The 26,537-nt window shown below is 36.1% G+C and overlaps 1 long non-coding RNA gene across 1 annotated transcript; it reads left to right on the top strand.

Moving 5' to 3' along the window:
• Positions 1–624: 624 nt before the first annotated feature.
• LOC109276041 (uncharacterized) lies at positions 625–1,824 on the top strand. The gene is made up of 2 exons (XR_002084490.2): positions 625–658; positions 1,648–1,824. It is a non-coding gene; the product is annotated as an uncharacterized LOC109276041 (long non-coding RNA).
• Positions 1,825–26,537: the final 24,713 nt, after the last annotated feature.

Below are 26,537 nucleotides of genomic sequence, written 5' to 3'. Positions count from 1 at the left end.
AGTGGAGGCTAAAGTCTGGGATTGTGATGCCTCCTGCTTTGGTCTTCTTCTTCAGAATTACTTTGGCTATTCGGGGCCTTTTGTGGTTCCATATGAATGTTAGGATTGCTTGTTCTAGTTTTGAGAAGAATGCTGGTGCAATTTTGATTGGGATTGCATTGAATGTGTAGATAGCTTTGGGTAGTATTGACATTTTGACAATATTTACAGAATAAGGTAGTTCTGAGGTATCATTTGGAACACCCCCAAAGGGCAAAGTACTGATTAATATTTTTCCTATTTAAGTAATGCATGCAGAGCATTTTCTTCCTTGACCCTAGGATAGCTCATTTAAAATATTTTATAAAAAATAATAACTTCAAGCAAAGTATGAAGAGTTATTTAAAAATAGTATACACATTGGTTTTCCACATACGTAGATGAATTTAGGAATTAAATTTTTAAAAGATTTGGCTCATTAAAAAATATTTTTTAACTATTGCCACAAAATTCTAATTTATTAGATGCAATAAGTAGGCAATTTACATCAATTTCTGCTGCAAATAGATTTGAGTATTTCTCTCCAGAGACTATTTTTTTTTTCTTACTTTTTAACCTTTTCTTCTTTGCTTTGGTTGCAGGAAGTGCCTTTATAAAATCAATCACTTTCAAGTCTTCGGTAAGTTATTACTGATTGATTTGGAAGTAAAAAAAATAAATAAATAAAATTTTAACCTTATTTTATTGAAAACTTTAACACAAAATTTACCAAATACACAATAGAATGAGACTTCAAAAGTAAAAAAAATATATATATTTTTATTATACCAAGTTCAAGAAATAGAATCTAGCCAGCGACATAAAACCATTTGCCATAATCTACATTATTATGTAAGATGGTAAAACGCGTATCCTGTACCCCAAGATCCTATTCATTGCCAGTAAGATGCTGTTGTGCACAAGAATATGAGAAAGAGAAAAGCATATTAGAGTAGAATTATTCATCCTCATAAAACAAATTTAAAAAATGATCCACCAAATGATTAATTTAATGTTAAAAAATAAAGACTTCATCCATTTTCATGGTGGAATGTTACATAGAGATGAAAATAGGTGAGCAATGATATCACTATATTTAAGATCACAAAGGAGTGTAAAAAACAAGTCATATAAGAATATATATGGTATTCTTTTCTTTGTATAAATTACTAAGATATCCTAAACTAAACATGTTTATGAATAGATAAATATGAAATGTATAAATATTTATATTTAGTAAATGTATATGTTGATATGGAGTGAAATTACAGTGTAACGTGGAAATAATGAACAGAAAAGTCATTTTGGTGATTTCCTCTGGTAAGGGGGGTGAAGGAGATATGATCTGCAGGGGAAGGTCATGAGTGTGGGTTTGGATTTGCTACATTATAAAAATACTTATGCCAACAACTTGGCCTTTTTCTTAGTAGAGGACTTAGATATTTTTAAAAAGTGGTAATTTTAAAAATATTTTTACTGAGTTGTACGTACACAGATATTTGTCTTTGTTCCTCTAACCTATATATTGATTTTATTTACCCTATTTTGTATGTATGGCATTTCACATAAAAATGCATTTTATTCAATGTTTGTTATCCAATAAGCTTATGCTGTTTTTCTGTTTCACAGTCATTCTGTGCAGTGTATGATAATCCTGCTCAAATTTGCACCAAAGAATATTGTCCGGTCTGTGCAACCAATGGCCAAACTTATTGCAACAAATGTGTTTTCTGCCTTGCCAAAAAGTAAGACCATAATAGTAAATATATGCTTTCTAAGGAATAAAAAACTAATTATAAAATCTTACTATATCCATGTTGCTGATACTCTGAACAAAGAATACACAGAAAATAACTCCTATTTCTGTAAATGGCAAGGGAACACACTTGTGTCTTTCCTTGAAATTCTCATTTCTTCTTTTTTAAGTTTTAATTTTTTACCTTGAGAAGGAGAGAGAGAGAGAAAGAAAGTGTGGATGCGTGTGTGCACCTGAGCGAAGGAGGGGCCGAGAGGGAGGGAGAGAGAGAGAGAGAGAGAATCCCAAGCAGGCTATGTACTGTCACTGCAGAGCCTGACACGGGGCTGGATCTGACCAACCTTAGATCATGACCTGAGCAGAAATCAAGAGTCAGATGCTTAACTGAGCCACGCAGGCACCCTGAAATTCTCATTTCTAGAAGTCATTTTCTGTTTGAGCTCTCAGACCATGGTCATGCTGGGTGTTCTGCAAGCATATAAAGCAATTAATTTATTATTAATGACAGATTTGCAACAACTATGACATAATTCCGAAGCTCTGATGTTTATCAGTAGATCTCTATTATATTCTAAAATCCATCAAATGAGCCCATGCTGGAAAGAAACTCCTCTGATGGTCAATTTTGTCCCTTGAACGTCATGAGAACTTTTCAAACCTTCCTCAGACTGTAGGGCATTCTAGGACACTTGCACCAAAACTTCCTTCCCTTTCTCCTTTACTCTGAAGGAATTTGTGGTCTAATGGCTCTGCCAGGCTTTCCAGCCTTGTGCACATTTTTTTTTTTCCTCAGAGATGTTTCTTCTTCTAAAACTTTGCCTTTGCAATTCCAATGGCCATCTGTTTCTAAAGAACCACTCTCACAATCCCTATTCCTTTTCTTTCTCAGTCAAGAGTAGGTTCCCAGCCTGAGGGCAGGGCTGGGCAAGTAAAAAGAGTCAATATCCTCACTGCAAAGACCTGCAGGCTTGGGAGCAGGTGGGACCCAGCAGTTTCTAGAAGTGGAGTATGATCTCTCCCTGGAGTCCACCTTCCAGACTTCATGAAGAAGCACTTTGTGCATTTCTTTTAATAATTTCTTTTTTCTTTCTCTTTCTACAAAGTGGTGACAAAATTAAATTGGCTCATTATGGTGAATGCGGACTTTTGATGGAGTTATATATAGTTGTAGGGATTTTATTGTAATACCATTTTGCAGTAGATTCTATAGCCAATTAGAGTTTTTTGCAATCAGGGTCTTAAATTCCTAGGAAACCCCAGGTGAATCCTTCTATTGAAAACAAGAAGGGATATTGGACCTTAAGGTTTTTTCCAACTCTAAGATCCTGGGATTTCAGGGCTTTTATTCTCTATGTTCAATTATTCAATGATAGCTTGAAAAAGTAATATATTAATTGTGTATTTGATAACATATAACTTAATCAAATTAAAATCCTAAATATTTTGCTTAATAGAATGTTAAGTGGTATTATTTTTATTAAAATGCCCTTTATACCTTTGCCTGAATAGTGGGTTAATGCAAATGCATACTTTAACTATAAGGAAAAAAATTTGGAAGTAAAAGTTAATTTCCAAATATCATATTACTTGGGTATTTACAAAAAGTAGATATAACTGGGATCTTCTCTTTCCCAAAGAATCAGAAACTCTTGTTCAGAGTTCCTATTACAGCCATTATAGGGAGTGCATTATTCTTTTAAAAATACTTAAAATGCACTTTATCAGAATATTAAATTTGTATATATACACTATGGTTTTAATTAAAATATAAACAAAAATTAATAGAATATACCAAATGTAAAAGTTGTTGTGTTGGAATTATATGTTTACTTTTCTAACTTTCTGAGTCTTTCATCTTAATAAGAAACATGTATTTATTATCATAAGGGAAAAATAATCCTCAACAAAGCAACAAAATATCTAAAGGCTTTCAATGCTAAATAATCTAATTTTACCTATCTTAACATTTCCAATGATAGATACCAAAATATTTCCTCTGTTTCCCAGGTTGATATTTTGAGTCAGACTGGGCTTTATTAAGATCCAGGGAAGAATAGAAAGCTTTCTGGGTACTCAAGCTGAATAGCTTCATGTACAACAATGATCGCTATCCATCCCACAATGCTTTCTGAGCTACTGTATGAACATATCAATCTTGGCTGTTCTGAACCTGCTTGTTCTTTTATAAACATCCTAATGCTGCTTGGTTCCTGCTATTCCGACAAACTCTACAGGGCACGTATTACAAAGTAGTTTTGTGTTTTGGTGATTGTTACCAAAGTCTCCCCATCATTCAAAATTGTAAATGCCACTTGGTTAGCGCATAACTAATGGAACTCCTGCTCAAATTAATATTTCCCATTTATCCAAATACTAATGAATTAACTGTGCATAGGGCACCATTTGGGTTACCACCAAAGAGCTTAAACTCTTAAAATGAACTATGTCCCCAAAATGTAGGAAGCTAAGTATCTTTATAGAGACATTCATGGATGGGTCTGAAGGAGTTGGGAAATGAACATTTTTTTTTCATCTCCGTGTTGAAAGTTGTTTTATAGAGATGGCCATTATTGACCACAGGGTATCGGTTGATTATGGAACCCATGTTGATGGAGGCACAGTTTGGCTACAGACAACTATCTTGTGGCCAAAATCAAGGAAACAGCCTTTCCACTTTTCCCGTACCTAGCTTCTATCTGGCTCTTTGTTCACTTCCCAACTTCCTCTCATTTTTAGTTACTTTCAAGATACCTATACAAAGACCATATACCATGCTTTAAAAGATGCTACAGGCAACCAGCCATCAATTCAGATGTATCTGGGCAAGGGCACTATAACTCAACTTGACACTTTCCAGGTCTAGAAAAATCTAAATGTCACAAAAATGTTGTTTGCCCTATACCAATTCATTGAACTTATGACACCTATAAGAAAATGTAAATAAATAAACATATGGCATTTATGATTGGAAAGCTCAAAATAGTAAAGATGCCAATTTTTTCTGAAGTGACTTACATAATAAAAAAAAATCTGTTAAAATCCCAACGAGATTTTTTGAAGATAAAATCAAGTATATCTTAAAATTTGTATGGAATTACAAAGAGCTAGAATTGCTTAAACAGTTCGAAGAAACAATTTGGAAAAATCATAGCTGATTTTGAGACTTAGTCTATACTATTTTTTAAACATTTTTAAATGTTTTTTTATTTATTTTTGAGACAGAGAGAGACAGAGCATGAGCAGGGGAGAGGCAGAGAGAGAGGGAGACACAGAATCTGAAGCAGGCTCCAGACTCTGAGCTGTCAGCACAGAGCCTGATGCGGGGCTCGAACTCACAGACTGTGAGATCATGACCTGAGCTGAAGTTGGATGCTTAACCAACTGAGCCACCCAGGTGCCCCTAGTCTATACTATTATATAGACAAAATGATCAAGGCAGTGTGGTATTGGTGGCTATGTATATTCAATATGCATATGTGTTCAATATGTATATTCTATTCCATTGATATGTGTGTATACATACACACACACATACTGTTATGTTTTTTCTCAAAACATTTATAATAACATACTTTGCTCTTGTTCATATTCTCTATTTAAAATATACCATATCTTTAGATTAGATGTCATTACAAATTCTTTGACATACCTTTTTCCCATCAGATACAGCCCACTAGATTATGTAAATTTCTGAAATATATATTTTTTATGAAAATCAGATATGTTGATTTGAACATCTAAGGAAAGCTTAAACACATTCTTTATTACATTTTTTGACTGATGGTATTTCCTGAGTGTAATTTTTTTCAGCAGCACATTTAGAAACCCTACCAAGAGCTAATATTGAGGGAATATTTATTGTAACCAGGTGCCTCTTTAGAAAGATCATATTAAACTCTGCACAATTTTAATGGTTTTTTTTAATGTTTACTTATTTCTGAGACAGAGACAGAACATGAGTGGGGGAGGAGCAGAAAGAGAGGGAGACACAGAATCTGAAGCAGGCTCCAGGCTCTGAGCTGTCAGCACAGAGCCCGACGTGGGGCTCAAACTCACCAGCTGTGAGATCATGACCTGAGCTGAAGTCAGTTGCTCAACTGACTGAGCCACCCAGGTGCCCCAAACTCTGCACAATTTTAAATGAAAAGCTTGTTTTATTGGTCACACACACACAAAAAAAATTTTTATGCTCCTTTTATTGTATATGAGTTTTTCAATTAAAGTGACATGGAACTAACCTTAAATGTTTCTTTCCATGTCCTGGGTTTCTTCACTGAAAAAGAGCAGGTAGGATCAAAATGACAACTATACATCGTAAATACAGGCAGCTAAAATATTTTATGTGTAACGCTTAAGAGGAACGATTATTCGTACGTTTGGAATGGGAAAACTGTATATTAGAAAGCCAAAAATTGAATCAAGCTTAGTAAGGGTACATGGAATCAGTACTCAGATCTTTCAACTGCCAAAACTCTTTCAAAGATTCAGACTGTAGAAGCGGATTAGTTAGGAAGGAGATAATTTGATAAAATATCTCCCTTACTTGACAAGCTACCAGTGTCTTCAATTACCTATGCAATAAAGAAATTACTGAACATCAGATTTAAGCATTGCCTCATCTGTTCTCAGTTTAACTCCCCAGCATTTGCTTTTTCCTGTCCCCAGAGTTCACAAACTATCTGTGCTCTGGCCCAAGCTTGCACAAGTTAGCTGGTCTGGTGACTCATCTGGGAACTTTCACAACATAACATTGCCCAGGCCTCATCGACAAACACTTGCTCTATATTCTTGGTGGTGATACTGATGTCAGTACCGATTTCCAATCGGGTATAATTCAATTCCGGTATTGAAACCCACTGAGGATCTAAGTACATTACTATAGTTGGCAAAACTTTTCTTGCTTAAGTTTTCTTGTTTCTTCCCAACGCAATTGCTTGGGAAGATTTCCCATTACCTTCTCTATTTTAGAATCTATACAAAGTTCTCTTACTGTGTCTCTTTCCATAATTCTGGTTTCAACAGACTGAGTTGTCCCCAAGCCGCCTGGTAAGGGAAGATACATGAGAAGTATTGTTCCTGACTTACTTTACAGACCCCAGGGAGGACGCAGGACACCTCTGGGTTTTGTCTGCCTTGGGCCTTCTGTCTTCCCCCATTAAGCTCCTTATTTACATATCGATAAAAGTGATTTAGTTGGGTGGGAGAGATTAAGGCCCCGAGGTGAACCAGAGAGTCAGTTTCAAGAACTGTTGACTTCGCTCTCCATCATCTCTCTGTGTCAGGTAGGTCAGGTGGGGCATGTAGGGCACTAGCCCAGATGTATAGCACCATTGTGAGGAGTGCTCCAAATGTGCATGTCCCCTTAAATGTAGTCAGGTTCCTTATGGGCTAACCTAAGAATTAGAAAAGTAAGCAGACCCTTCTTCCCAGTGAAAACAGGAGTTTGTCCTAGGCTTCCTCTCAGGTATCTATGGAGCCTTCAGGTAGCATGTTATGTCTCCTTGAATCTAAAGGTTTGGAAAAATAAAAAGGAAATCGATCACCTAAATTAGGAATCTAGGGGATTGGAAGGGTTCATTTACCACTAAGAAATTTATCATGTGTGGACTGTGGAGTCTGTTAGAAAATTCAGGATGTGTCCCTGCTCATGAGTTATAAACCAATTCTAAAGGTTTCATTCACAGATTTGATAAAATATTTTCTTCTCATCATGGATCAAAGCTATTTTCACCATTTTCTTTGCATTTCTTCTTTGTTGTGGTGAGTAAATTTTCTAGTCCTTGGTGAAACACTTCACATATCCCCAAAACTGAATAACTACCATAACTGATTTTATTGGATTTGTAATACTTAACCTGGTAAAGTGAAACTGAGCGTGTTTTGAATGTTTATTTATTTTGGGAAAGGGAGAGAGAGAGAGCGAGCAGGGGAGAATCAAAAGGAGAAGGAGAGAGAGAATCTTAAGCAGGGAGCCTGCCCAACATGGAACCAGATGAGGGGCTCAATCGCACAATGTGAGATCATGACTTAAGCCAAAATAAAGAGTTGGATGCTTAACCAACTGAGCCACCCAGGCATCCCTCCAGATGCCTTTTTAAATTGTGTCCATGGATTCTTTTTTCTCGGTTTTCACACTAGAGAAGTGGAGACACAGTGGTGGGTTCAAATGGACAGTTGGTTTCAGGTCTTTGTTCAGCTATAACCAAGAATTTTAACTAAATTATTTTTCCTTTTTGGGACTCATATTCTATTGTTAAGTCCAAATTGTGAGGAGAAATGGTCACTTCTAGACTTGGTATTCCTTGACAATCTTATTTGCGATTTGCCATCTCTGAGTCCCTTCTTTCAAAGCCTTGTGTAAGGAGGGAACTCATTGATAACCTTGGCATCAAGTTATCCTCCTGAAAGCTTATGGTGGCCCAAGAATTCCAGAATAAGGTAATCTGTAATGTATTGGATAGAGGCACACAATTAAAACAAATAACTAGTTAATGAAGCATCAGTTAACTTCTTCATATTTAAGTGACTTATCCAAAGGATTGTTCTCTTTGACTAGAATCTCAACAATAAGTAAGGGTGAAAAAATAGTCATATCTCTAAAGTAAGGCATTGGGAATAATTGAAAAATAATACATGCAGAGTAAAATTAATTTGGGAATTAAAAAATTATTTCTTGATTTATTTTGTGAATTTAGTGTTTTACTGCTTCCACGAAGGCACATCACATTACTTGTCAAATTTCATACATTTCTGCTACTAAGAGATGTGATCACTTACTACCAGAGACTATGCTTTTTTTCACTTTCTTTTTATATCATTTTTATCTATGTGTTCTTTTTCTTTTTTGCAGAAGCTTCTTTTCCACTTCTACAAAAACATAAAAATAAGGTAAGGTAATACTGACTCTTTTAGGAAGTTAAAAAAAGACAAACTATTAACTTTTTTATATTGTAAATTTCACCAACAAAGTTCACTAGAAAAATGTACAAACAGAATGAGTCTTCAAAAAGTAAAAATCTGTATTATTAATACACTACTTTTAAAAAATTGTATCTTACCAACAATAAGAAATCATCTGATGTTATCTTGACATGATGAAAATGAACATATCCTATTGCCTAAAAATTTTGTTTTGGGGCATCAATCTTATTGCAGGCAAGCATCTGAGAGAAATTAATAAAGAGTAGAAATGTATATCCTAGCAAAACGAAAGGGGGAAAAAAAAGAGAGAGCCAACCCAATTATGCATTCTAAAAAGCTCATTTTCATATATCTACATAGTGGAATGTATGGTTTAAAAAAAATGAATTGCAGCTCTAAATATCAGAATAGTTAAAGGTCACAGGAAAGTATAAAATGTAGGTCATACAAGACTACAAAATACTGTTTTCTTTATGTAAATTACCAAAACTGTGAAAAAAACTCACCAAATTGTGTGTGTGTGTGTGTGTGTGTGTGTGTGTGTGTGTGTGGTGAAATTATGGAAAAGACATGGTAATAAAAAATAGAAAATACTGTTTCTAGATTTATTTGGGTGTGATGGAATGATGGAGCTGCGAGCTAGGAGGAGAGGGAGGGTGTTTGGTTAATTCATCAACATTGCATGGCCTTTTTTTGTATAAATAGGAGAGTCATTAAAAATAGCAATAATATTTTAAATTTCAAATTTAATGGGTAGTGGTTCCCATTGAGGTTAAACTTACCTATGGAATATATTTATGCCATGCGGATATGTGGCATTTCATGTTAGAATTAAAGAACATTTTATCCAGATGTTCATTATCTAGTGCATTGTATGTTGTCTTTCAACATTTTATAGCCAAACTCTTTGTATTCTGTGTAAGTTCTGTATAAAATTGTACCACAGTCTTATACTGGGAAAATTGAGCCAATCTGTGCAACCAATGGCCAAACTTAACCGCAGTAAGTGTGTTTTCTGCAGTGAAAAGATGTAAAGATATGACAGTAAATATTTTCTCTTCCACAGTAATGAAGAAACCATTTCAAAAAAATAGGAAAATCTGCGGTGCTGATATTGTAAGCACAACATATATGCCGAATAACTAATAAGTCTGTAGAAGGTGTATAGCAGGCACATGCACCTTTCCCTAAAGTTCTCATTTACGAAAAGGAGTATTGCATTAGAGCTCTCAACGTAATCCTGCTGAATATTCTGCAAATCCATTAATCTGTCTTAATTAGTTTTATTATAATTTACTAATGACAAACTAGTGACCAATAGGTTGTAACACAGGAGGCCTGAGGCTGCACAGTAAATCTTGGTAACGCCATGAGAATCAGTCTTGCAGACCACCAGTTTCAAGAAGTGTAATTGATATAGGACCCTATTGCTGTGCTCTGATATTCTCGGAAATCAATCCCAATGGGCCAGTCATTCTAGAAGGAGATTCCTCTGATGCTCTACTGAATCCCCAAGACATTTCAAACCTTCCTGAGACTACTGGACAGCCTAGGACTCTTCTACCAAACTTCTTCCCTCTTTCCTTCACTTTGAAGAGCTGTGGTGTGACATTTCTGCCAGCCTTCCTGCCTCCTTCCCATTTTCTCACAAGTTCTTCCTCTCAGAAAATCGTTGCAATCATAATCCTCAAATTTCTGCCTCCATCTCAAGGACTACAAACACAATCCCTAATCCTCTTCTTAGGTAGGAGCAAGCTCCAGGAATGAGTCAGAACTCAGAGCACCTGGGGGGTTCAGTCCATTAAAGGTCTGACTCTTGGTTTTGGCTCAGGTCAGGATCTCACAGTTCATGAGTTCGAGCACCGGTTGGGCTCTGCTCTGGCAGTGCAGAGCCTGCTTAGAATTCTCTCTCTCTCTCCCTTTCTCTCTCAAAATAAATAAATAAAATTAAAAGAAAAAACAGTGAGTCAGAACTGAACAAATAGGAGGCGTCAGTTATCCCCACAAGAGGTGACATGCAAGGTCAGGGTACAAATGTGGTCCAGCTGCTTGTAGAAGCGGAGCACAAATTCTCCATCCTGTCCCAGGCTCAAGTGCCTCACTGGGAAGCACTTAGGTACCAGGGAGCATAACATGATATTTTAATTTTTTTTTAGTGTTTATTTATTTTTGAGAGAGAGAAAGAATTCAAATGGAGGGGGGGCACAGAGAGAGGGAGACACAGAATCTGAAGCAGCTCCAGGCTCTGAGGTGTCAGCACAGAGCCCGATGCTGGGCAGGAACCCAGAACCGAGAGATCGTGAGCCAGAGTTGGACACTTAACCAATGGAGCCACCCAGGGGCCATCATAACATGATATTTAAATAATTTCCTTTTCTCCTTCTCTTTCTTTCTGTACAGCCTTCTTTGTGAAAAATTTATATTTGATCATTATGGTGTTTGTTGAATATTGAGGAAGCTGTACATCCATCCATGTGGCTCTAAGGTGATTCTCACTTTGCAGTGGATTCTACTATTAAAATTAGTAGAGTCTTCAGGCACCTTAGGTGGCTCAGTTGGTTAAGTGTCCGACTTTGGCTCAGGTCATGATCTCACCGCTGGTGGGTTTGAGCCCCACATCAGGCTCTGTACTGACAGCTCAGAGCCTGAAGCCTGCTTCGATTCTGTGTCTCCCACTCTCTCTGCCCCTCCCCTGCTTGTACTCTCTCTCTCTCAAAAATGAATAAAACATTAAAAAATTTAAAAAAAAAGAATTAGTAGAGTCTTCTCAATCAGTGCCTTAAATTCACAGATAATCAGGTAAATCCTCTTATGGAACACAAGCTTGAGTATAGGATATTCAAAATTGTTGCTAAACCCATGTTTCATAATTTTAGGATTTTGATTCTCCAAGTTCAATTATTCAATGACATTTTAGAAAACTAATATCTTACATATATATTTGATAACATAAAACTTAACACAATTTAAAACCCTAAACATTTCACCCAAAAGAGTTAAATTATTTTATCTTTATTAAAATCTTCTTCTAAAATGAAGGCAATATTTTCCATGGGAATATAAAAATATGTTCACCTAGTGGCATGGCCTTTTTCTTTATAGAAGCTTCTAAAATAGTTCTTCAGTAAATAGAGTATATTTATACATGTGTTCTTTTTTATTTTTATTCAATTACATTACATAAAACCCGACTATGTGTTAGGCACCATATCAGAAAATAAGGGTAAGATGGTCAGAAAAATCAGACGTCAGTGCTCTTCAGGATCTTTCTCTGGGCGAGCGAAAGTTATTGCCTATTAGTGAAAGCGAATTCTTAACCATTGAGTGAGTTTTCCCTACAAAATCTGTATCAGGCATTTTCCCCATGTTCTCTGACTTATTTCTTTTTTTTTTTTTTTTCAACGTTTTTTATTTATTTTTGGGACAGAGAGAGACAGAGCATGAACGGGGGAGGGGCAGAGAGAGAGGGAGACACAGAATCGGAAACAGGCTCCAGGCTCTGAGCCATCAGCCCAGAGCCCGACGCGGGGCTCGAACTCACGGACCACGAGATCGTGACCTGGCTGAAGTCGGACGCTTAACCGACTGCGCCACCCAGGCGCCCCTCTCTGACTTATTTCTTATAAAAGTCTCATTAGACATTGGCTCCAGTCTCTAGTCACACGGAAGTGAGATAGGGAGTTTCACAATAGTTAAAACCTGCCATTTTGGAAATGAAAAGGCAATTTTAACAGAGAACTTATTGTCCTACTACTTTTAAATGGATTCATTAAGATACTTACTTACCAAAAAAAAATCATTCTTAGGTATAACACATAAATACACAGAGATACATAATCGTTACCACAATCCAAGTTTAGGTGATTTCCATTACCCCGGTGGTGAGATTATAACCTGGGCCAAAATTGGCTGTTTAACTGACTGAGCCACCCAGGCACTCCTATTCATAATACCATTTAAATCATTATGTGAAATCCGTGTATATACCTTATGGTCATAAATTTTTTTAAAAAGTCAAATCTTAATAAAAGATAATATAACAAAATATTTAAATTGGTTGCATCTGGATGATAGAGTTAAATTTTCTATTTTAGCATTTTTATATCTCTTTTTTTCTCTTTGTAATGATATATTTACCATCACAACAGAAAATTAACTTCAATAAATAAAAAATTATCAATGTATTTTATGCTACTCTGATCTAATTACATGCAACTTAACATTTCTCCATAGTGACATTAGATACCAAAGTTTCTCTTCCAGTCCCCAGATCAACATGCAGAGTAACTGTAGCTTTTTTTAAGCTCCAGGGAAGAAATGAAAAGAATTTTGGGCATTCTCTCAAACCAGCAGGATGTCAGGATACACAGTCATTATTGCCATCTGCTGTGGACTGAATGTTTGTGTCCTCCAAAATTCAGATGATGAAATCTTAATCTCCAAAGTGATGGTGTAGACAGGTGGTGCTTCGGGGAGATCGGGGCGTTAGGGCAGAGCCTTCATGATTGGGATTACTCCTCTTATAAAAGAGATCCCAGAGGGCTACCTTGCCCTTCTGCCATGTGAAGTTTCAGTGAAAAGATGGCCCTCTAGGGAGCTGGATCTCACCAGAAGTTGAATATGCTGGCACTATGATATTGGACTTCCCAACCTCCAGAATTGTGAGAAATAAATGTTTGCTGTTTATAAACCACCTCGTTTATGGTATTTTTGTTATAACAGCTAAGACACCATCCATTCCACAGTGCTTTTTGAACCAGTAAGTGAAATTAGATTTTCTGAACCATCTTGTTCTTTTACAAGAATCTTCTTGGTGCTGTGACCGTCCAATTCCTCTTTATTAGGGCTATTATACCACATAAGACACATGGGTGCAAATAGTTTTGTGCTTTACTGAGGTGCAAAAGCCACCTCATTAGACATAATTGTGAATGGCAGTTAGTACATAAACTGGGAAACTTGTCCAAAACAATAACTTCAATACATACAACAAATACTAATTGTGCAACCTGAGATTACAGAGTAAGAGATGGATGTAGAATCCAAAGTTCCAGGGGGAACAGAATGGCTTAAGAAATGTACTGTGTCAAGACGAATGAATGACCTCTGTGTTTCCCTTTACCTAGCATCCCACTCAAATGCATCCGTCCTGCTCCTTCCTCAGAGTCACCACCAAGAGTCCTCTTGCCTCTAAGTTACTCTCAGAACACATATACAGAGTATAGATACCCGGTACCAAATAAATGCTTCAGACAACCATCAATCTAAATGCAGGTAGAAAAGTTTACTTTTAACAAAACTGTCCAGTACGAAACATCCAAAGTATACTAACCAGAGTTTTATTTGTTTTATACCATGACGTGGCACTTAAAATTCATACATCCTTTGAGGTAATACCATTTAATAAAAGATTCACAAAACAGCATTTAATAAAAGACTGTGTGTTGAATGCCATTGTTCTATGTTACAGGTTATAAAGTTGAATGATTTAAAGTGACTTTTTAAAATACATTTTTAAATTTAAATCCAGGTTAGTTAACATATAGTGTAATAATGATTTCAGGAATAGAATTTAGTGATTCATCACTTACACATAACACTCAGTACTCATCCCAACAAGTGTCCTCCTTAATGTCTCTCACTCATTTAGCCCATATTCCCTCCCAATACCCCACGAGCAACCCTGTTTTTCCTCTGTATTTAAGAGTCTCTTGTGGTTTGTCTCCCTCCCTGTTTTTATATTATTTTTGCTTCCCTTCCCTTATGTTCATCTGTTTTCTATCTTAAATTCCACATGAGTGAAATCATATGATATTTCGCTTAGCATAATACAGTCTAGTTCCATCCACATTGTTGCAAATGGCAAAATTTCATTCTTTTTGAATGTTCAGTAATATTCCATTGTATGCATATGCCACAACTTCTTTATCCATTCATCGGTCGATGGACATTTGGGTGCTTTCCATACTTTGGCTATTGTTGATAGTGCTGTTATAAACATTAGGGTCCATGTGCCTCTTTGAATCATTACTCCTGTATCCTTTGGATAAATACCTAGTAGTGCAATTGCTGGATCATGGGGTAGTTCTACTTTTAATTTTTGGAGGACCTCCATACTGTTTTCCAAGGTGGCTGCACTGGTTTGCATTCCCACCAGCAATGCAAAAGCGTTCTTTCTCCACATCCTCATGGAGAAACATCTGTTATTGCCTGAGTTGTTAATTTTAGCCATTCTGACAGTTGTGAGGTGGTATCTCATTGCGATTTTGATTTGTATTTCCCTGTATTTCCCTGATGATGAGTGATGCTGAACATTTTTTCATGTGTCTGTTAGCCATCTGGACGTCTTCTTTGGAAAAGTGTCTATTCATGTCTTTTGCCCATTTCTTCACTAGATTCTTTGTTTTCTGGGTGTTGAGTTTGATAAGCTCTTTATGGATTTTGAATACTAACCCTTTCTCTGATAGGTCGTTTGCAAATATCTTCTCCCATTCCGTCGGTTGCCCTTTAATTTTGCCGATTGTTTCCTTTGCCATGCAGAAGCTTTTTATCTTGATGAGGCCCTAATAGTTCATTTTTGCTCTTGTTTTCCTTGCCTCCAGACACATGTCAAGTAAGAAGGTGTTGCAGACAATGTCAAAGAGATTGTTGCCTGTTTTCTCCTCCAGGATTTTGATGGCTTCCTGTCTTACATTTAGGTCTATCATCCATTTTGAGTTTATTTTTGTGTACTGTGTAAAGAAGTGGTGCAGTTTCACTCTTCTGCATGCTGGTGTCCAGTTTTCCCAACACCAATTGGTGAAGAGACTGTCTATTTTCCATTGGATATTCTTTCCTGCTTTGTCAAAGATTAGTTGGCTACATGTTTGTGGGTCCATTTCTGGGTTTTTCTATTCTGTTCCATTGATCTATGTGTCTGTTTTTGTGCCAGTACCATACTGTCTTGATGATTATAGCTTTGTAATACAGTTTGAAGTACAAAATTGCCTCTAGCTTTGTTTTTCTTTTTCAGGATTGCTTTGGCTATTTGGGGTCTTTTCTGTATTTTTTTTTGTTTTTGTTTTTTGTTTTTTGTTTGTTTTTGTGTAAGGATTGTTTGTTCTAGCTCTGTGAAGAATACTGGTGTTATTTTGATAGGGATTGCATTGAATACGTGGATTGCTTTGGGTAATATTGACATTTTAACAGTATTTGTTCTTCCAATCCATGAGCATGGAATGTTTTTCCATTGTTTTTAATGTTTAGTTTTGAGAGAGAGAGAAAGAGAGAGAGCATGAGCAGGGCATGGGCAGAGAGAGGGAGACACAGAATCCAAGGCAGGCTCCAGGCTCGGTGCTGTCAGCACAGAGCCCATTGTGGGGCTCAAACCCACTAACCATGAGATCATGACCTGAGCTGACATCAGACACTCAACCGACTCAGCCACCCTGGTGCCCCTGTTTTTCCATTTTTTGTGTGTGTCTTCTTCAACTTCTTTCAGAAGCTTTCTATAGTTTTCAGTGTATAGATTTTTCACCTCTTTGGTTAAGTTTATCCCTAGGTACTTTATGGGTTTTGGTGCAATTGTATATGGGATCGATTCTTTGATTTCTCTTTCTGCTGGTGTATACAAATGCAACTGACTGTTGTACATTGATTTTATATCCAGCGACTTTGCTGAATTCATGTATCAGTTCTAGCATTTTTTTTTTTTTGGTGGAGTCTTTTGGGTTTTCTACACAGAATATAATGTCGTCTGCAAAGAGTGTAAGTTTGACTTCCTTCTTGCTGATTTGGATGCCTTTTATTTCTTTGTGTTGTCTTATTGCTGAGGATAGGATTTCCAACATTATGTTGAATAACAGTGGTGAGAGTAGACATCCTTGTCATGTTCCTGAACTTAGGGGAAAGCTCTCAGTTCTTCCCCATTGACGATGGTATTAGTAGTGGGTTTTTTGTATATGGCCTTTATGATCTTGAGGTATGGTCCTTCTACCCCTATTTTCTTGAAGGTTTTTATCAAGAAAGAATGCTGCATTTTGTCAAATGCTTTTACTGCATCCACTGCAAGGATCACGTGGTTCTTATCCTTTCTTTTATTAATGTGATGTATTGCATTGATTGATTTGAGGATATTGAACCAGCCCTGTACCCTGGGAATAAATCCCACCTGATCGTGGTGAATAATTCTTTTAATGTATTGTTGGATCCGGTTTGCTAGTATCTTGTTGAGAATTTTTGCATACATGTTCATCAAGGAAATTGGTCTGTAGTTCTCCTTTTTAGTGAGGTCTTTGGTTTTGGAATCGAGGTAATGTTGTCATCATAGAATGAATTTAGAAGTTTTCCTTCCATTTATATTTTTTGTAACAGCTTCAAAAGAATAGGTGTTAAATCTTCTTTAAACGTTTGGTAGAATTCCCCTGGAAAGCGATCCAGCTCTGGACTCTTATTTGTTGGGAGATTTTTGATTACTGATTCAATTTCTTTACTGTTTATGAGTCTGTTCAAATTTTTTATTTCTTCCTGCTTCAGTTTTGGTAGTTTATATGTTTCTAGGAATTTGTCCATTTCTTCCAGATTGCCCAATTTGTTGGCATATAATTGCTCATAATATTCTCTTATTATTGTTTGTATTTCTGTGGTGTGGGTTGTGATCTCTCCTCTTTAATTCCTGATTTTATTTATTTGGGTCCTTTCCTTTCTCTTTTTGATCAATCTGGCTAGGGGTTTATCAATTTTGTTAATTCTTTCAAAGAACCAGCTCCTGGTTTCATTGATGTGTTCTACTGTTTTTGTGATTTTGATATCATTGATTTCTGCTCTAATCTTTATTATGCCCCTTTTGCTGCTGGTTTGGGGTTTTATTTGCTCTTCTTTTTCCAGCTCTTTTACGTGTAAGGTTAAGTTGTGTATTTAAGACCTTTCTTCCTTCTTTAGGAAGGCCTGGATTGCTCTATACTTCCCCCTTATGACTGCCTTTGCTCATCCCAGACATTTTGGCTGTCATTTTTTCATTTTCATTGGCTTCCATGTAATTTTTAATGTCCTTTTTTATTTCTTGGTTAACCCATTCATTCTTTAGTAGATTGTTCTTTAATCTCCAAGTATTCATGGTCTTTCCAAATTTTTTCTTGTGGTTGATTTCGAGTTTCATAGTGTTGCGGTCTGAAAATAGGCAAGATATGGTCTGGATCTTTGTGTAGTTGTTGAAGACTGATTTGTGACCAAGTAAGTGGTCAATTCTGGAGAATGTTCCATGTTTCCTCAAGAAAAATGTGTATTCTGCTGTGTTAGGATGAAATGTTCTGAATATATCTGTTAAGTCCTGCTGGTCCAGTGTGTCATTCACCACTCTCTCCTTGTTGATTATCTGCTTACATATTCTGTCCATTGTTGTAATTGAGGTGTTGACATCCCCTACTATTATGGTATTATTATCAATGAGTTTCTTTATGTTTGTGATCAATTGATTTATATATTTGGGTTTCTTCACATTGGGGGCGTAAATATTTACAATTGTTAGGTCTTCTTGGTGGATAGACCCCTTAATTACGATATAATGCCCTTCTTAATCTCTTGTTACAGTCTTTATTTTAAAATCTAGTTTTTCTGATGTAAGTATGGCCACTCCAGCTTTCTTTTAATGACCATTATCATGATAGTTGGTTCTCCATCTCCTTACTTTCAATCTGCAGGCGTCTTTAGGTCTAAAATGAGTCTTTTGTAAGCAGCGTATAGGTGGGTCTTATTGTTTGTCCATTTTGATACCCTATGTCTTTTGGTTGGAGCATTTAGTCCATTGACATTTAGAGTGAGCACTGAAAGTTATGAATTCAGCGCCATTGTGTTGCCTGTAGAGTTGGTATTTCTGATGACTTTCTCTGGCCCTTTCTAGTCTTTGTTGCTTTTGGTCTTTTTTGTTTTGTTTTGGCTTTTTTCCACTCAAGGAGTCCCCCTTAAAGTGTCTTGCAGTGCTGGTTTAGTGGTCATGAATACCTTTAGATTTTGTTTGTCTTGGAAATTCTTTATTTCTCCTTCTATTCTGAATGACAGCCTTGCTGAATAAAGAATTCTTAGCTGCATATTTTTTCCATTCAGCACATTGAATATATCCTGCCACTTCTTTCTGGCCTGCCAAGTTTCTGTGGATAGGTCTACTGTGAACCTGATCTGTCATCCCTTATAGGTTAAGGACTTTTTTTTTTTTCCTTACTGCTTTCAAAATTCTTTCCTTGTTTGTGTATTTCATGAATTTGACTATGCTATTCCTTGGTGATGGTCGGTTTTTGTTGAATCTAATGGGAGTTCTCTGTGTTTCTTGGATTTTGATGTCTGTGTCCTTCCCCAGATTAAGACAGTTTTCTGCTATAATTTGTTCACATAAACCTTCTGCCCCCTTTTCTCTCTCTTCATCTTCTGGGACTCTTTTGATTCGGATGTTATTCCTTTTTAATAAGTCACTGAGTTCTCTAAGTCTTGTATTGTACTCTTTTGACTTTGTTTCCCTCTTTTTTCCCTGCTTCATTTTTCTCCATAATTTTATCTTCATATCCCTGATTTGCTGCTTTGCTTTGTCCATCCTTGCTGTTGCAGCATCCATTTGAGATTACATCTCAGTTATAAAGTTTTTAATTTCGTCCTAACTAGATTTTACTTCTTTTATCTCTGTAGAAAGGGATTCTATGCTTTTTTTCAACCCCAGTTAGTATTCTTATAATCATGGCTCTAAATTCTAGTTCAGACATCTTGCTTATATCTTCGTTGATTAAGCCCCTGGCTGTCAGTTCTTCCTGTTCTTTCTTTTGTGGTAAACTGCATTTCATCATTTTAGAGGAAGAAAAAAATTAATACGATATAACATAAAAATTAAAAAATTAAAAACAAAACAAAAAACCAAATAAAGGAATCTAGATCCTAGGTGTGTTTCAGTTTGCTTGTTGAAAGAAGCTTGATAGGATTAAGAATAAAGGGAAAGAAAAGAAAAATAGGAAAAATTTTAAAACTTAAAAAAAATAATAAAATAGAATAAAGTGAAATAAAGAAAATGAAATAGAATTTTTAAAAATTTTAATTAAAAGTAAAATACAAATAAAAGAAAAATAAATTTTTCTTTTTCTGCATCCAAGAAAGAGAAAAGAAAGAAAAAAAGAAAACAATTTAAGCAAAAATAGAAGCAAAGAAAATGAACAAATAAATGAACAAATAAATAAATCAGAATGAACCCCGAATGACATTACATCCAGTTTCCCCTGAAACTGAAACTATGAAGCTCTCTATAAACAGGTCGAGTGATGTGTGTTGGTCTTCTAGGACATGTGCTTGGAGGGCACATTTGGGTGGGGCTTGGTGTAACAGCTCCATTCTCCACTAGGTGGTTTTGCTTAGCTTGCTAGGGTGGATCAGTGTGGTGCACATGCATGTGTACATACATCCACATGTGCAGAACACATGGAAATGGCTTCATCCAGCTCCGTAGTCTCTGGCACAGGAATTCGGGCTCTCACCAACCCATGATCAAGCACCCCTCCTTTGTCTCAAGTCTCCACCCACTCCCTGCTTCAACCCTGCCTGCGTCCAAGATGTCCACCTGCCAGCTGGCACCTCCCTCCAGTTTTATCTCAGACGGTCATGTGTTTCAAAACCCCACATTTCAGAGACCCCCGGGGTTTAGATCCCCACCGACTATCTTAGTGGGAGTGTCTCACTAAGCAATGGCAGGTGCCGGCTTGCCTCAGAAAACATTCATGGGATCACACAGCTGCAGAGGTTCAGAGGTTATGGCAAATCACAACACACAGCTGGCACCAGGTTTCACTGCACTCTGACATCTTTGTGCCAATATCAGCAAATGTGGCCGCTCTCTGGGTTCCACTGGGCCTTTGCCCGTGGAGAGGGCATATGACCTCTACCAAATGCATTCCAAGCAGGGGAACAACTTCTCCCTGTTTGACACATGGACCCCTCAGATCCTGCTGCCTGCTCCTGGGGATTCTCCCTGCTTCCTCACCAGAGCATCGCCAGGCATTGGGCTCCAGAACTTTAGACTGTATTGTTCTATGTTACAGATTATAATAGTTGAATTATTTGAAACAACTCTAACATCAAGAGTAATGGAAAACCTTGCAAATACAGGTTTCTGTGGTATTTGTTTCATAAATAATTTACACTCAATAGTAAGTTATTCATTTCACCAAGGGTAGATCAGAGGACCAAAATAATGAAGAACAATTAACCTTTAAAAATGTGACAGGGGCGCCTCGGTGGGTCAGTCAGTTAAGTGTCCAACTTTCACTCAGGTCATGATCTTGCAGTTTGTGGGTTTGAGTCTTGCGTCGGGCTCTGTGCTGATAGCTCAGAGCCTGGATCTGCTTCAGATTCTGTGTCTCCCTCTCTCTCTGCCCCTTCCTCACTTGCACTCGGTCTCTCAAAACTAAATAAATATTAAAAAATAAAAAAATAAAAAATAAAAAAATAAAAATAAATAAATAAAATAAAAATGTGCCATAATCTCCATCTGAGGATTCAGAAATGCTTAGGATACTTAAAATTGTGAAGGACCCTGACTCATGGTTACCATATCCACACAACATTATTCAGTAAAACCCAGAAAGGCCTAGAGTGTACTAATTTCACTGATCTGAGCTAAACAAAAACAAAAACAAAAAACTGCTCTTCTAATAGTAATAAATGTAGGTAAACCGTGCCAGGATTGGGTAGAGGACATCTGCCTATTACAAGGTTTGACTGATTTTCATTGTTTTAGATTTACTGAAGTAAATTCACATAGAGTAAAATGCAACTTTTATACCTATAAATCGGACACACTAATACAATTATATGAACTGCTCCACAATTAAGTTATATAGTTTTTCCATCAACCTAAAAGATTACCTTGTGCCATCTTGTCAATTCCTTCCACCAACCCCAACCTCTGAAGACCACCTACCTAATTTCTGTATTTATCAACTCTATTTATGTTGAATTCAATTTAGATTCACAGGAGTTGCATTAAGAGTGAGTTCCTGCATAGTCTTTAAGTAGCTTCATCCCATGAGAACCCTTTACCTAACTAACCACAGTATAGTGTCAAAACCAGAAAATTGACATGGTACACTAGTACTGAGTAAACTAAAGATCATACTAAGATTTCACCATTTTTAAAATGAATTCTGTTTTTTTTTTTCTTTTGGTGCATAGTCCTGTGAAACTTTCCATTTAAGAGGGGCAATGATATTGGGAAGACTGGAGCCTGCTCTTGGTTCCTGTCTGCTCTATTTTTATCATCTCTATCTCAAAGCCATAACATTCTCTATCTTTTCCACTACTTCAGGGATAAGTGCATTATCTTCATGAAACCACAGTACATAATCCATGTGTCTAACATTAACTTTACTGGTTAATTTCAAAACCTTTTAGCCTTCTGTGCTAATAGGCTGGGTTTTTTGTTGTGGTGGTTTTTTGGTTTTTTGGTTTTGTTTTGTTTTGGTTTTGCTTTGCTCTCTGCTGATAAATACATGTAAAATAAGTCTAGTGCAATTTACATAAGGGCTTCCCAGTATTTTCAATTTGAAACTTTGCATTTGCTTTTCCCACAAATGCCCTACTTCAGAACAATTAGTCTGCTGTACCTTTTCTGATGGTGTCTATATAAAAAATTTAGTAAGCATAATTTCACTTTAGAATATTAAAGGAACATTTTCTAGACTTGAAAGAATTAGGGTTTTTCCATCGAATTCGCTTTGAACATTACCAGTTTAAAGTTTCTTTCTAAATCCTAGATTTCTTCAGGGTTAAAAAATCACTGGGAGGTTTCAGGTGACAAATAGGGTCCTCACACACAACTTAAGTGTGGACAGTTTTAATATTTTATTTCTAGTATTCGTGACAAATCTATGGGACAGGAATTATTGCTATCATGTTTAAAATACATAAACATGCACTGGAAAGTCTAGACATGGAGTTCATGTGAGATGGGATTTGAACCGAACTCCCAAGTCTCTTTCCCCTGAGTCAGTCTGTAAAGCTTATTCTTAGGAAAAAAATAACTGGTCCAATCTCTCTTAGTTTAAAAGTTTTTAGTGTCTCCCATGTATCTCTGAAGTGAAGATAAATTTATTTAACATATAATATAGGCCAGTTTCTTGCTTGGTCTCAACTTCAGTCCCCAACTTTTCTTCTCTCCTATCCGAGAATTCACATTCTGTACTCTGTCTCAGGGGTTCTCAAACCTGGCTGCACTTAAATTTCGAGTAGGATCTTGTAAAACACACCAATGGTAAAGACTCATGTACTAATAATCGATTCACAGTCTTGATGGTGAGTTAGTACATCCTCAGGCTTCAAAATGTCCCCAGGTGAGTTTTTAAAACTACTAAGGATTTAAATGCTTGTTGAATAAGCATTTGCAAACTCCTTTTTCCCATTTGATGCTTTGGTTCCTTTCCAACTCACGTGCCTGGAGTTTTCACATATCTTCTCTATCTTATAATCCATAACCACACGCATTACCTTCTTCTCTTCTCATGCTGCAGGGCTCATCAGATTAAATTGTCTCCAAGTCTCCTGCTGAGGAAAGATGCATTGTGAAATATTTGTAAGGCATCTTGCATGACCCACTTTATAGCCTCCAGGGAGGACGCAGATGTGTTTTGTCTGCTGCAGCCCCCCTATCTTACCCGCTAAAGCTCCTCACTCATGTATCAATAAAAGAGACTCAGCTGGATGAATATGTATGGTTGAAAATAAATACTTGATATGATTTCAATATTCTCAAATTGTTATGAGTTGTTTCATGACTTAAAATGTGACCTATCTTGGAAGAATGTTCCATGTGTGCTTGAGTAGAATGTGTATTCTGATTCTGTTGTGTGAAATGTTGTGATACATCTGTTAGGTCCCCTTGGTCTGTAGTGTTGTTTAAATCTGTCTTTTTTTTTTTTTTTTTTTTTGATCTTCTGTCTGGATGTTCTGTTATTGAAAGTAGGGTAGTAAAATCCCCTGCTATTATTTGTTGCTGTGTTATGCTTTGATTTCATTCTTTTTCTTTTGTGTATCTTCTATAGGTATTTTCTTTTTGATTATCATGGGGCTAACATAAGACATCTTCTGGTTTTATTTTAGGCTGATAATAATTTAACTCCAACACATACAAACTACACTTTAACTTCTCCCATACTTAATGTTATTGATGTCATACTTTGCCCATTTTTAAATTTAATTTTCTTATTGTTGAGAAAAACACTGTGTTTTTGTTGTTGAGTTGTAAGAGTTGTTATATATTCTGGATACAAGTCTCGTAAATTTTTTTTATTATTATTTTTTTAAATTTAAATTCAAGTTAGTTAACATAGAGTGTAATAATGATTTCAGGAATAGAATTTGGTGATTCATCATACATATAACACCCAGTGCTCATCCCAACAAGTGTCTTCCTTAATGCCCCTCACCTCTTTACCCTTCCCACCAGTCAACACCTTGCCAGCAACCCTCAATTTACTCTCTGTATTTAAGAGTCTCTTACGGTTTGTCTCCCTCCCTGTTTTTATACTACGTTTGCTTCACTTCCCTTATCTGTTTTCTATCTTAAATTCCACATATGAGTGAAGTCATATGATATTTGTCTTTCTCTGACTGACCTATTTCACTTAGCATAATACATCCTAGTTCCACCCACGTTGTTGCAAATCGCAAGACTTCATTCTTTTTGATAACTGAGTAATATTCCATTGTGTGTATATCTGTGTATTTATATATCTTCTTTTATTCTGGATACATGTCTCTTACTGATTGGTAAAAAGGAGAAAATGTTATAATGAAAAAAAGGTTTGGCCCTTTTTTCATTATAAAAGGAATATTAGATATATGGTTTGTAAATACTTTTTCCCATTTTGTGGATTGCTTTTTCTCTTTACAGTGTCTTTTGAAGCATAAAGCTTTTAGTTTTGGTGAAGTCCAATTTATCTACTTTTTCTTTTGTTGCTTGCATTCTTGGTGTCAAATCAAAGAAATAATTGCCTTATCTGAGGTCGGGAAGATTTTCTTCTACGTTTTCTCCTAGGTGATCTTATAGTTTTAGCTCTTGTCTTGTTTACATTTAGTCTAGGATTCATCATGAGTCGATATTTGTGTATGGTGTAAGAAGGTGTCCGACTTCATTATTTTGCACGCAGACATCCAATTACAGCAGTGCTTTAAAATGGTAAATTGCTTGGGGATAAATTAAACAAAGAAGTATAAGATTTATATGCCTAAAAATACAAAATATTGTTGAGAAAATTCAAGGAGACCTACATGACTAAAAATACATCCCAGGCACATGCTTTAGACTTAATATTGTTAACATGGCCGTACTTCCCAAAACGATCTATAGATTCAACCCACTCAAAATTGCACATGCCTTTTTGTGGACAGAAATTAAGAAAGTCACTGAACGTACTTTCTGCAATTACAACCCTCTGAAATTTATTCAAGTTTATTTCATCATCTAACAAATGTTCATCATCTAACATTTGTTATATCCTGTAGAATATTCATGTGTGCTAGAGAAGAAATAATATTCTGTTCTTTTGGGGTAGAATTTTCTGTAGATATCCATTAGATCTAATTGGTTTATACTAATCTTCAAGTCTTTCATTTCTTTGTGGGTCTTCTGCCTACTTCTTCTATCTCATTGAACATGGAATACTGAAGTCTCTAAGTATTACTGTCAAATTGTCTATTTCTCTTCTCAGTTCTGTCAGGTTTTCCTTCATGTGTGGGAGGCTCAGTTATTAGGTGAACATATGTTTTAATTTATGCCTTTCTAATGGATTGGCCCCTTTCTCATTAAATTTTCTTCTTTTTATCGATCAATAATTTTTGTCTTATATTTCATATGATGTTAGGATAGCTACTTCAGCTCCCTTCTTGTTACTATTTGCATGGCATATCTCTTTACGTTATCTTACTTTCACATTGTTTGTGTCTTTAAATCTAAAGTGGGTGCTGTAGACAGCATTCAGTTGGTTCATTTTTTCTTAAAATCTGTTCTGCAAATCTTTGCCTTCTGACTGAAGTGTTTAGTTCCGTTTACATTTCATGTAATTCATGGTAAGTTAAGGCTTACCTCTGTTCTGTTATTTATCAATTGTCCATTCTCTCCTCGATTCCTCCATTACTACTTTATTTCATTAAACCTTTTTTTTCTAGAATACCATTTTTATTCCTTTATGATTTATTTACTATATACTTTGAAGTTACATATCTTCCAACATGAGATGCTCTGAGCATGTCCGTCTTTGACCTCTTTAGGGATAGGATCCAGTTTTGGGCCACATCCTTTCACCTTTACACAGTTAGAAGAGGATTTCAAACCTGCCTCCAGTTTCAAAGTTTAGCTTCTTTGATTTCCCAGATAAATGAAATGACCTGCCTCCATGGAGTTCCATGGTTAGTTTTCTGTTTTTATTGTTCTCCTTAAAGTTGATTCTTTGTCTTCAATATCCAAAACACACTCCTAAGCATCATAGATTTCAGGATGTTGGAAACAGGAATGTAATGAGCATCTAATTCACCTTTCTCAAGCCAGCATTATTTTGGGAACTTCTAAATTGATGTGACAGGCTAGATGTGAAGGATTCACTCATCACTACTTCAAACAAGCTCTTTTATTTTTATTTACCTTTCTCTATACAGATATAGTTTCCATAAAATATCAAATTTCAAAAGATAGATTTTATGTTAGGACATTTTGCAAATCATCTTTGCCCTCCAAAGTTGTAATTTTACAGAAGACAAAATAACTATGCATTAATTTAATCAGAGAGAAATGCTTTCTTCACAGATAGAAGACTTACAAAAATAGGGAGATATATCATGTTTT

Source organism: Panthera pardus, unplaced genomic scaffold (genome assembly GCF_024362965.1).
Source record: "Panthera pardus isolate Hobbes unplaced genomic scaffold, ASM2436296v1 HiC_scaffold_2, whole genome shotgun sequence".
Classification (NCBI taxonomy): Eukaryota; Metazoa; Chordata; class Mammalia; order Carnivora; family Felidae; genus Panthera; species Panthera pardus.
Note: the sequence above shows the minus strand (reverse complement) of the source record. Positions and strands in the feature narration are given on the sequence as shown.